The sequence below is a fragment of the Pteropus medius genome, unplaced genomic scaffold, assembly GCF_902729225.1.
Source record: "Pteropus medius unplaced genomic scaffold, Ma_sr-lr_union100, whole genome shotgun sequence".
NCBI classification, from domain to species: Eukaryota; Metazoa; Chordata; class Mammalia; order Chiroptera; family Pteropodidae; genus Pteropus; species Pteropus medius.
Window position 1 is genome coordinate 4,493,653 of NW_024340696.1, and position 12,338 is coordinate 4,505,990.

Consider the following 12,338-nt stretch of genomic DNA (forward strand, 5'->3'; position numbering starts at 1 on the left):
CAGGAAAACATCAAACCAAGTATAGGCCCTTCTGAGATTCAGGGACCTCATGCAGAGGTAGCATATCTATGATGCTGACCCTTTTCTCCTATTATTCTCTCCTTTACTTATTGAACTCCAGGTATGCTCTTCCTGACTGCTCCTTGTTTACTCCAGGCTGCTTCTGACTGAAGCCTTTATATTTAATGAGAAGTCTCCTTATCTACAGTCTCAAAGATATGTGGTAACATCAAGTGTACTAATATAAGTATGATGGCAGTTCCAGAAGGAAAGAAGAGTGATAAAAGGGCAGAAATAACATTTGAAAAAATAATGATACAAAACTTTTCAAATTTTATGAAAAAAAAATTAAACATCTAAGAAGTTTAACGAACTTTGTTTAGTTTGAACTCAAAAAAATTCAGACCTAGATACCTCATACTCAGATTGTGGAACGCCAAAGATAAAAAGATACTCTTGAACAAGAGAGAAGTGACTCAACACTTTCAAGTGATTTTCAGCAGCATTAAAAACGTATTTTTCATCAAAACCATAGAGGTCAAGAAGTCCGTGTATGACATATTCAATGCATTGAAAGAAAAAGTCTGTCAACCAAGACTTTTATATTTAACAAAACTAGATATAGAGGTCGAAATTAAGAAATTAACATATAAACAAAACTGAGAGACTCGTTGCTAACAAACCTTCTCTACTAGAAATACTACAGGAAGATATTTAGACTGAAATGAAAGTAGCAGTAGCAGTAACCCAAATCCACTTGAAGAAATTAAAGCATCAGTAATGAAAATTATATAGTAAATATAAAAGACAATAAATATATTTCTGTTTGTAACTATTTTCTCCTATCTACTTAGAAGACAAATGCATAGAGTAATAATTAGAAATCTACGTTGTTGGGAAAACAATGAATAAAGATATAATTTGCATGACAATGATACCATTAACGAGGGAAGAGGCAATGGAACTATATAAGAGCAATCTTTGTATACTATCGAAATTAAATTGCTATTAATCTGATTTAGATTATTATAAAATAAAATGTTAACTGCATTTCCCAGGTAAACAACTAAGAAAAAAAAACTAAAAAAAAAAAATAGTAAAAGAAATGAAACCTAAATTAAGATAGCACACTAGAAAATATCTATTTACAAAGAGGCACTAATAGAGTATTAGAGAAATAAAAAAGACAAGAAATATAGAAAACAATTAGAAAAATTACACATAAATCTTACTTTATAAATAATTACATTAAATGCAAATGGTTAAACACTCCAAAAATCAGAGATTAGAAAATTGGATAAAATAAATCATGATTCAACTATATGTTGTCCAGTAGAGACACACTTAAAATAAAATTAAGAGACACAAATGGATTGAAAGCAAAAGGATTGAAAAGATTATTTCATGCAAAAGACAACCATAAGAAATGTGGAGTTCCTATACTGTATAAGACAAAATAGTCTTTAAAATGAACACAAAAACTCCATAAAGGCAAGGACATTTTAGAATGAGAGTCAGTCCACTAGGAAAATATAAATTCTTGATAAACATATTCATCTAACATCAAAGCTCCAAAATGCGTGTAACAAAGACTGACAGAAATGAAGGAAAAAAAAAAGACAGTTAAACAAAAAGAAAGAAAGATAATTGAACAAATTAAAACCACAATAAGATACCACCCCACACCTATTAGGATGGCTATTATTAAAAATAAAATAAAATATAAAATAAATGCTGACAAGGATACGGAGAAAATGGAATTTTTTTCACTGTTGGTGGGAATGTAAAATGGTGCAGCTGCCCTGGAAAACAGTTTGGTGGTTCCTCAAAAAATAAACATAAAACTCATATGGCCTAGCGATTCCACCTCTGGCTATATACCCAAGGGATATGAAATTAAGATCTTAAAAGAATATTTGTATTCCTATGTTCATAGCAACATTATTCACAATAGGTAAAAGGTGGTTTCCACCCAAGTGTTCATCAACAGGTAAATGAGTAAGGAAAATGTAGTCAGTACACACAATGAATATTATTCTGCTTCAAAAACGAAATTATGACATGCTCATGGATGCATCTTGCAAACATTAAGTGCAAGAAGCCAAAAGTAAAAGGACAAATATTGTATGACGTCATTTATAGAAGATATATAAAATAAGCAAATTCATAAAGATAGAAAGTTAAATAAAGGTTACCAGGGTCTAGGTGGCAGGAGGAATGGGAGTTATGTTTTTTACTGGATACAGAGTTTCAATTTAGCAAGATGAAAAGAGTTTGGGAGATGGATGGTGGTGATAGTTGTACAATAGTATTAATGTACTTAATACCACTGAACTGACTAGCCCATGACATTGATGAAATTATTGATTGTTTATTGTACCTAGTGACCAAGAAGGAACAAATACCCTAGACTTATTGGTAAGATATATTCATGTCAGAGGCCAAGAAAAAAAAAAAATTCAAAGACCTTCTACCCTAGTGGAATTTCTAGGGGTCTAGAAGTGTGAGGCATCTCTTATTAGGTGAGGATAAATTGTTACATTTGGCTGTTTTTAAAATCAAAAACAAAGCACAACAACTAGTGGGACTCTTTAGCTTTTGAAGGAAACATATTCTTCATCTGCAGTAATCTCAATGTCTCTCCTCCCACATTCTCTAATATTCTTCTAGATTCTCCCTTTAGTCACCTGCAAACCAAATGCAAGAGAGCTGAGATGATGCAAGCCACAGAGTTCACTTTCCTGGATCTCAGGCAAGGCGAATTAATTTGGAGGGCGACAGAGAATACCAACATAGCCAAATCTTTTTCCCCTTAGCATCTATTCTTATTCATGCTAAGAAGAAACTAACACCCCAAACCCGGCCACAATATTTATGGCAGGATGGCATCAATTTAGATATACTTCCAACTGGATTTTAAATTGTAAGGCAAGCTACATCCATTATTCTTCACATAGATAACAAAGCATCAAAAACGAATCCACAATTATAGAAGGAGACTTCAACACTCCTTTCTCAGTAAAACATAGAAATCACAGAGAGAAAATCAACAAAGCTCAAGAAGTGGATCTGATTCTAGAATCATCCCAGAACAAAGTTTCTACACTAAGAAACTAAAGAAAAGGACAGCAAAATAAACTGAAATCAAGAAGAAGGAAAGCATTGGTAAAGATAATAGTAGAAATTAATGAAACTAAAAGCAGAAAGAAACAAAAGAAAAATGAGATAAGAAAGGCACTTCATTGTAAAGATAAAGAATGGTAAACATCTAGAAAAATTTACAAATAAAAAGAAGTGGAGACACAATTTAAAGGATAATTTAAGGGATGATATAGTAATACTACAAACAACACTACACACATAAATTTAACAGCTTATAAAAATGGACCTAAGCCTCAAAAACTATGAAATATCAAAACTCACTAAAGAGGAACTAGATCATATAAAAATTTATATAGCTTTTTAAAATGAATTTCGGATTAAAAACCAGACCTGAGGCTAAAGTGGGAAGTATTATAAATGTCATTCCAGATGTGAGCCAATGAATAGACAGGTAATGATTCAAAACTATATTTTAAAAACAAAATTTAAACTAATCTATTGTAAATTATAGTCATTCTTTTTGGGAATAATTTTTGCAGATTTCACTTTTTTAAAAATTGTAGCTGAGAAAATGGTATGACATTACATTATCTATTTTGAAATGGAAGTTGTAAAAATGAATATTATTTAGGATGAAAGTCAGTAAGACTTCTGTAAAGTAATTTCAACCTGCACTTGATAGACTATTAAAGAACAACCTGATGGTTTAATCACTGTCATTGCTGGACTGATCAAATTAAGACAAGCTGCAAACAGAATCATGACAATGATTTACATCTATAAAGTGAGTTGCATTTATTTATTTATTGCCTTGACTCTAGGCAGTTGAGCTGTTTCACAGCACATATACTTCCTAATTCACTGAATCACCCAGAGAAATAGTGTGGATAAATTACAAGGCCCCCAATAAATGAAAAGAAGTCCTGGGAAAGATACTGCCACCTGTGAAAATGCTTTGGGTACCCAGAGAAACAAGAATTATAGGCAACTCGCTGGTGACTTGTATCTGGGGATAAGGATCAGCCAGGCAACTACATGTGATGGAAGTCTCGAGAGTGAATCCATGACACTGCCCGCGCAAGCAAAGTGGACTAAGAATTTGTTCGTTGCACTGTCAGTGAGTAGAAGAGAACCTAACTCAGGACGGAACGTCCTAAAGTTATGCTACAATACACCAATGGAATGATGAACAAATCATATTAAACGAGTTCTATGCACTAGGCCCAGTGCAATCATAACACCCCACAAAAGGATTATTTTTTTCCCCTATATCTTGCATACAAGGGAAATGAGGTGTCTGTGAAACTGACGATTTTGAACTTTATCTGAACCCCGTGTTCCTGGAAAACAATGATAACTAAGACATCTTCCAGAATATTTTGTTCTGGGAAATGGCTTCCTGCAGAAGACCAGGCTTCCCTAAACGTCTTAGAGAAGAATATCTGTCCCTTCCCCCCCTCTGCTGCTCCCAGCTTCCAGGTGAAATCTGGAGCCAGCCCTGCCCCCAACACCACCCCGCGCGCGTGCGCATGCACGGCACGCTCCACGCCCGCGCAGGAGGGCAAAAGGAGGGACTGAAAAGAGGAGCTCGCTGTTCCGGATTGGCGGGTGGCAGGTTTAATTAGCAAGAAACATGCGTGGGAGGCTTGTCATGGGCATTGTAAGTGAAGTAGATCTCCGTACCCACCCGCAAAAGTTTTAAAGGCTTGTGTAGTGGTCGTAACCGGGTTCAGTGACTTATACCATCCGGCAGTCTCAACAACACATTGCTCTCTCAACGCCGCATTCTTTGAGCGGGTTCTAGTGCAGGGAAGGGGACCTGAATGAACATTCCAAGGACAAGAGGAGTAGGGAGCCACCAACTGCCCAGGTCCAGCTCGTGGGTCAACCAGCCGTCAACTTCTCTGATGACCTCCTCCAACAACAGCTGTCCACGCTGTGTCATGACTCCCATAAGACCCATCGATGGCTCCATTATTTACCTGTAACAAGGTAAGACAGATCTCTCACCTTTTGCCTGATTCTGTTGGTGAAGCCGGAAGGGGATTGTCCGACTCCCTGTTCTTTGTCTTGTAAAGAATTAGCTGAACTGTTTAACACACTGTAACCAGCCAGACACAATGATAAACATTTTCTCTCTAGTTTACTGAGACCGAGGCTTTCCTTATAAATCATCCCACCTGTAACCACCTGTGTACTCTTCCCTATAAAAGTACGTGGCAAACTCACCTCCCCAGGTGCTCTAATCTTTGGCTATAGAGGCCTCAACCTATTGCAATAGCCTTAATACAATTAATTCCCAGACCTCTTTTTTGTTTGTTTGTTTTTTATTTTTTATTTTTTTTGCTTTTTAAAAATATCTATTGCTCCTCTCTTTTTGATAAGAATTACACTTTTACCTACAGTTCTACAGAGATCTCGTTTGATTCTTACACTCATTTTAAAGTCATGGAAACTGGCTCCAAAAGTTGTACAACTGTGGAAAAGTATTTCTCATTCCTAATACTTGTACAGATTTTTTTTCTGAGATGTACCTGAGAGGGTTCCCTAACCTTATGTGTAAGTGGTTCATTCCTATATTAAAAAAAAAAAAAATACTGTTATCTCCAAAGCTAACTTATGCGTGAAGGACAAGACCTCTTAATCTTCAGATTGCTGAGTTGTCATAAGAGCTGCAGGTCTGAGAGCTGTGAAGGATTTTTTAGTCATTTGGTTGCTCATCAAAGCTATAGGTATTACTTATAATATGTTGTTTAAGAATGATTATAGCCTATAATTTTGACTAATTGACTTGAGTAAACTTTGGATATTATGTGTAGCAACATAAATAATGTGAATTTTAGTAGTGTTGGTTTTGTTCTGCATGCAGTCAGTGTAAAATAGGAAAGACAGAAATATACCTTAGCCTGTGAACCAGAATAGAATACATCTTTCATGCCATGAGGTGGGACAGGACTATGCCCTGTGTGATTTACTTGGGAGTGACAACACTGTAATTGTTGTTAATTTGGTAATATCATCAGTCAAATACAATTTGGTCTCTGGTGAGAGAGTAGAGACATTTCATAAGGGTTTTTCTTCACTAGTTTTGACATCTTGTAAAACCTTAATGTAAAATCTATTATTCCTCAGAATTCATAGAAATCAGGCTATGAAACCAGATGAGTTCCTTACATATAAAGCACTAGGGATCTATAGCAAGAACCATAATTTTAATGGTGATGCCTTAAAAAAGTGTATCATCATCCCATACTGCAGAACACCAGCATGTCCACGATATCTTTTTAGACAGGTATTAATTCAATTTTTAAAAATCAAAACTCAGTCTCCTTATGTTAAGTAGCCAGATGAGCCCCATTTCATGAAGATGTTATATGCATCAGTGGTCTAATGTCAGAGGATTGCAGAATGATCTATCCTTATCATTATTTTCTCTTTTGAATTTTTAAATTTTTTATTCCAAGCCTATTTTATTAATTTTTATTAACTAATTTTAAATACCGGCATGTAACATAGCCAAAATCTGCTAATTATTCAGCATAGCAAAGTATAACAAATTGTCTCATATTAATTCATCCTTTCATTCATTCAACTACATTCAACTATGTACTTTGCATATCAGCTTACAAATAAAACTAAGTAGCAATGACTTTTTGTTATTTTATAATCCTGTACTAGGCTATACATTCCAAGAAAGCGGGGATCCTGTTAAAATTGCTTTCTAGTATAACTTTAGAAATTAATACATTTGGGGGCACAAAAATAGATGCTTAAAATATATATTTTGATACTGATTGACAGATATAAAGATTTCAGGCAGGTTAGGCAGACAGTAGCAACTGGAATTTTACAAATGCATCTCCTCTAATAGCACATGATACTTTAAATACAAGACTATTAAGAAGGTCTATGCTGAGAGAGAACCTCACCGTTCTCCTTGATGAATAAAAAGATTTTACCTCTCTTAGCCTTAGGCCCTTTCTCATTTGCATACATCAAAAATTGCATAGTAGCATTTGTCACCTTTAATTTTAAACCTCACTTTTATACCAGTTATATAAAATACGTAAAATGAGTTCTGACCCAAGCTGCACAGATTAAATACCCAATGAGGAAGTGTGGACAAGGCCACACTGAAAAAGTTTGAAAAACATAACTATAAAGCATTATTATAGTTAGAAATATTATTTTGTATGATATGACAGCCCAAAGTTCTGATGTCTAGCTAGGCAAATTAGTTAACCTCTCTGAGTCTGTTTCTTATCTACATAAGCAATTGAATGGGATGACATAGGAGGTTGCTTTCAGCTCTGAAATGCTGTGTCTATTAAGACATCCTAATTTATTACTATTAACAAGTAGTTTACCTTCTGGCAAATCTTGTTTATTAGAAAAGATTTTAAGGTTGCTCTTATTACACCTGACCTAATGTTTTTTTTTTCCTTGTAAAGATCAGATCCAGCCCCACTTTAGAAAAGAAAGAATTTTCTACTTCAATGCTTTTATGAGTATTTTTTAATTTAATTGTATTGATTAAGAGATCACTGTGGGTGCCAACTAATTTATCCTAATAAAAATTACATCATATCAATTGTTCTTGAAGAATATAAAAACCTTGTAAAGAGTCTATTTGTCAGGAATTACTATTCCTAGCAAAATGGCTTATTTTTCTTAAATAGTTGTAAAATGACTCATTAATCTAAAATAACCTCTGTATATCTGATGAACATGTTAGTTGCAGGTTCCTTGAAATAGGCAATTTATTCATGGTTTGTTTGCCTTTCTTGATATTTAGTATATTTTCTTGAATTCTTCCATGAAAGCAAATGACATTATTCTTGGAAACTATCTTGAAGTGGCAAAGAAGTATTTGGTGTAGGTCTAGAAGCTATTCTTAAGATAAAATTTTGAGATTATGTTGGCTAAAAAGAGATAGAGATGACCAAATAGATGATTTTGTTATATTTTTAAGGCCCATGGGATAGTAATTTAATGGACAAATATTGCATTATGTAATAAATTCTAACCTTTTAAAAATATATTTGTTCATTTTTTTCCAAAAATTATGTACTTGCACTACTTTGCTTTGTATTTTCTTATAAATATCTACACATGCACTTGACTATTAATGTTTTAATTCATACATTCAAACATCAGATCCTAAAATTATCACAATAAAGAAGATAATCACATATCATTTGTACCTAAGAACTACGAAGATCATCAAAATGATAAAACATATTTTTCTTTTAAAATAATTCAAACTTATTTTTAAAAGTTGCAAAAATAGTACAAAGCACTCTGTCTTCCCTTCAACCAACTTCTTAAATATCACACCTTACGTGCTTATAGAATAAATGCCAACAATCCAGGATTCCACATCTTGAGTATAGTTTTTCTGTCTTTTTAGTATTCTTCCACCCAGGAAAATTTTTCCATCTTTCTTTGTCTATTATGACTGTGACCCTTTTGAAAAGTAGTGGTCTGTTATCTTAGGATACCTCTCAGTTTGGGTATGTCTGATGTTTAAATGTGGGTTTATTTTTGTTTTTGTTTTGCAAAGTACCACATAAATGATATTTTGTGTCTTCTTAGTGCATCTTATCAGGGATACATAATATCGATATATCTGATTACTGATGGTGTTACCTTCGTTCATTTGGTTAAGGTGCTGGCTCTAGGTTTTTGAATTGTAAGGTTAACTAATTTCCTTTTATGATTAAAAATCATAAATACTTAAAAAAATATGTGATTATCTTATTTATTGTGATAATTTTAGGATCCATTACTGTGGCATTTATTAAATGGTAAATATATATTTTTATCATTTCTTCTGCCATTATTAATTTGAAATATGCTAAAAGCTCTCTGTTCTTTCCCATTATTTATTTATTTTCCCCTATGGATCATAATCTGTTATTATCATTGTTATTAACTTTTTTATTATACTAAGAATCCTTAACATGAAATTTACCTACTTACAAATTGTTAAGTTCATGGTAAAATATTGAATATAGGCACAACATTGTACACATATCTCTAGGATTTATAACTTGCATAATTAGAACTTTATACCTGTTGAACAGCCATTCCTTATTTCCCTTTCACCCAGCCCCTGGCATCCACCATTCAACTCTCTTTTTCAGTGAGTCTGTTTTTGATACCTTGTGTAAGTGGAATTAGGCAGTATTCATCCTTCTGTGATTGGCTTAGTTCACTAAGATAATGTCCTCCTGGTTCATCCATGTTCTATTTGACGGGATTTACAGTTTTTTTTTTGTTTGTTTTTTTTAAGGCTGAGTAATATACCATTTTAAGTATATGAAACATTGTCTTTATCCATTTATCCATGGATAGACATTTAGGTTGTTTCCATCGCTTGGTTGTATTGAATAATGCCTCAGTGAACATGGGAGTGCAGATATCTCTTCAAGATCCTGATTTCAATTATTTTGTGTGTATACCCAGAAGCAGTATTGCTAGATCAAATAGTAGTTACTCATGCAGAAGCACTAACGATCCCCAAAATCTAAGCAATCTTGGGAAAGAAGAAAAAACCTAGAGGCATCACAATTTCTTATTTCAAAACATATTACAAATCTATAGTAATTAAAACAGAGTGGTACTTGCATATTGGCAAACATATAAACCAATGGAACCAGATAGACAGCTTAGAAATAAACCAAAGCATAAATGATCAAATAGTCTTTGACAAGGGTGCCAAGAATACACAATGGGTAAAGGATAGTCTTTTCAACAAATGGCATTGGGAAAACCATATATCCTCATGCAAAATAATGGCATTGGACCCTTTTCTTACACAATATATAAAAATTAATTTAAAAATGGAGTAAAGACTTAAGCGTGAGACCTGAAACTGTAAAACACCTAAAAGAAAAAGATGAAGGAAAACTTTATGGCACTGATCTACATCATGATTTCTTAGATATGACACCAAAAGCATAAGTAATAAAAGTAAAAATAGATAAAAGGGACTATATCAAACTTGTTTTGTGCTTCTGCACACACAAAAAAGAGGAAACAGCATAGTGAAAAGGCAACCAGTGGGTTGGGGAAAAATTTTGTCAAACTATGTATCTGATAAGGGCTTAATGTCTAAAATATACAAAGAACCCCTTCAACTTGATAGAAAAAAACTGATTAAAAAATGAGCTATGGACTGAATATTTGAATAGATATTTCTCCAAAGGAGACATACAAATATCAACAGGTATATGAAAAGATGTTCAACATCACTAATCATCAGAGAAATTCAAATCAAAACCACAATGACATTACACCTTACACTTTTTAGGATGACTATTAGTAAAAACAAACAAACAAACAAAACACCACCACCAACAAAAACAAAACAAAATTTAAAAACCTCAGGAAATAGTAAATGTTGGAAAGATGTGGAAAATTGAAAATCTTATGCACTTTTGTGGGAATGTTAAATGGTATATCTGCTATGGAAAACAGCATGAAGGTGTCTCATTGTTATTTTATTCCAGAGGAGCCATTGGAGCTCTTCCAAGTTGGCTACTATGTCACTTTGACATGTCCATTGAATTTTTTTTTTTAATGTCCTTACTTTCTAGCACCAGAAAATGGTCTAGGTTCACCTTATAATTTCCCTTCCCAATTCCAATACAACATCATGGAGTTTACTATCTTTCTGCCTTTTCCTATCTGTAACTTTTCTCCAATACTTAGAAACATGGCTCTCGTTACCCACAGTATATTTCATTTGCCCAATCTTAGAATGTAAGATTGTAATTGAAGAACAATATTCCTATGAAAACATGTTTCTAAGTAGAGTACTATACTGTATAGTTTTTTTCTTCAACCTTAGGGTATACAGTCAAAATACTCTTTTGCATGATGAAGGCTTCTCTTGGAAAGTAATGTTTAAGCTGAGACCTAAATAATAAGTAGTTAATCTAGGAAGAGAGTAGTCCTAGGACAGTGTTCCAAGCAGTGTTGGTGGGGTATGATCTGATGTGGAGAGAAACTTTCTGAGTTTTAGAAACAGAAAAAAATGGCCAGCATTGACTTTGTGAGATCCTTATCTAGTTCTCAAGAGCAATTAATTGTGTCCCTTAAAAAAAGACAAGATCTTTTAGTGGCACAGGAAAAAGTGTGAAAATGACATTAATGTCATAGATATTGTTTTGCTTGAATCACAGATCATTCCAACTCCTTTGTCCCGTACTTATTCCTAAATGGAAATAATATATGCGTTAAAATAACATTGCCAGTCTGTAACTGAGAAGAACAATGCAATATTTTCAAAAAAGACAAAAAAAATCTATCTACAAACCAGATCTTATATTTGTCTACATTTCCTCCATACTCATTGGCATCACCTTAATGCAACCACCATATTTTAGGTTACTTTCCATTTAATTATTACAATGCCCTGCTGCTCTTGGAAGTAGATAATTACCAGAATATCAATTAATTTCATGTTGCTTTCTCTGTCTTAAAAATGCCTTTTAACAAGAATGTTTTAAATTTGGGTATTTATTTTTTGTTTATTTATGAGACATGGAACCAAACATTATTTGAGGCAGCTTGAACATAAGAGAGTCAGAAATGCTTGAAGAGAGATATGATTATAATTCTATGGAAGTGCAGGAAGTGAAAATGATTAACTTACCAATGTTAACTAATAATTTATTAAACACATTAATAAACTGAAATATCTTATATTTTGAAAATTCAGAGAAAATTAAGTAAACTACTGTTTCTCTTGCTAAATATTTGGCATTAAAGTTAGTGTTGTCTGGTTTTTGGGCCCCTTTGTTTGTGACTACATTTTTATCAACTCTATTTCTGTTAGATTCGTTATCATGCCTTTATCTTCAGCTATCATGTGTTGGGTCTAGGGTTCCTATAATTGCTTTACCTTTCAAGCTAAATCTTGGTTCTTCCAACATCACCACATAGTCCTGTTGCTTCCCTTTACTATGGCTCATTTTAAGAATAAGACTGAAAAAAAATTTGAATCCAAGGAATTCAGAGTAAATTTTATAAAACATTTTCATAAATTCTGGGACAGGCAGAAGAGTAGGAACCAGGGTTAGAATAAATGGTGACTAATAATATTATTAAATGAAGCAGCCTTGTTCTTAATATTATGCGGGTTAAGGAGAGGAAAAATATTTTTTCTTTTATACTTTAAAGTTCTTGCCTGGGACCCCTACAACAACAGAAAGTTTGTCAAGAGAAAA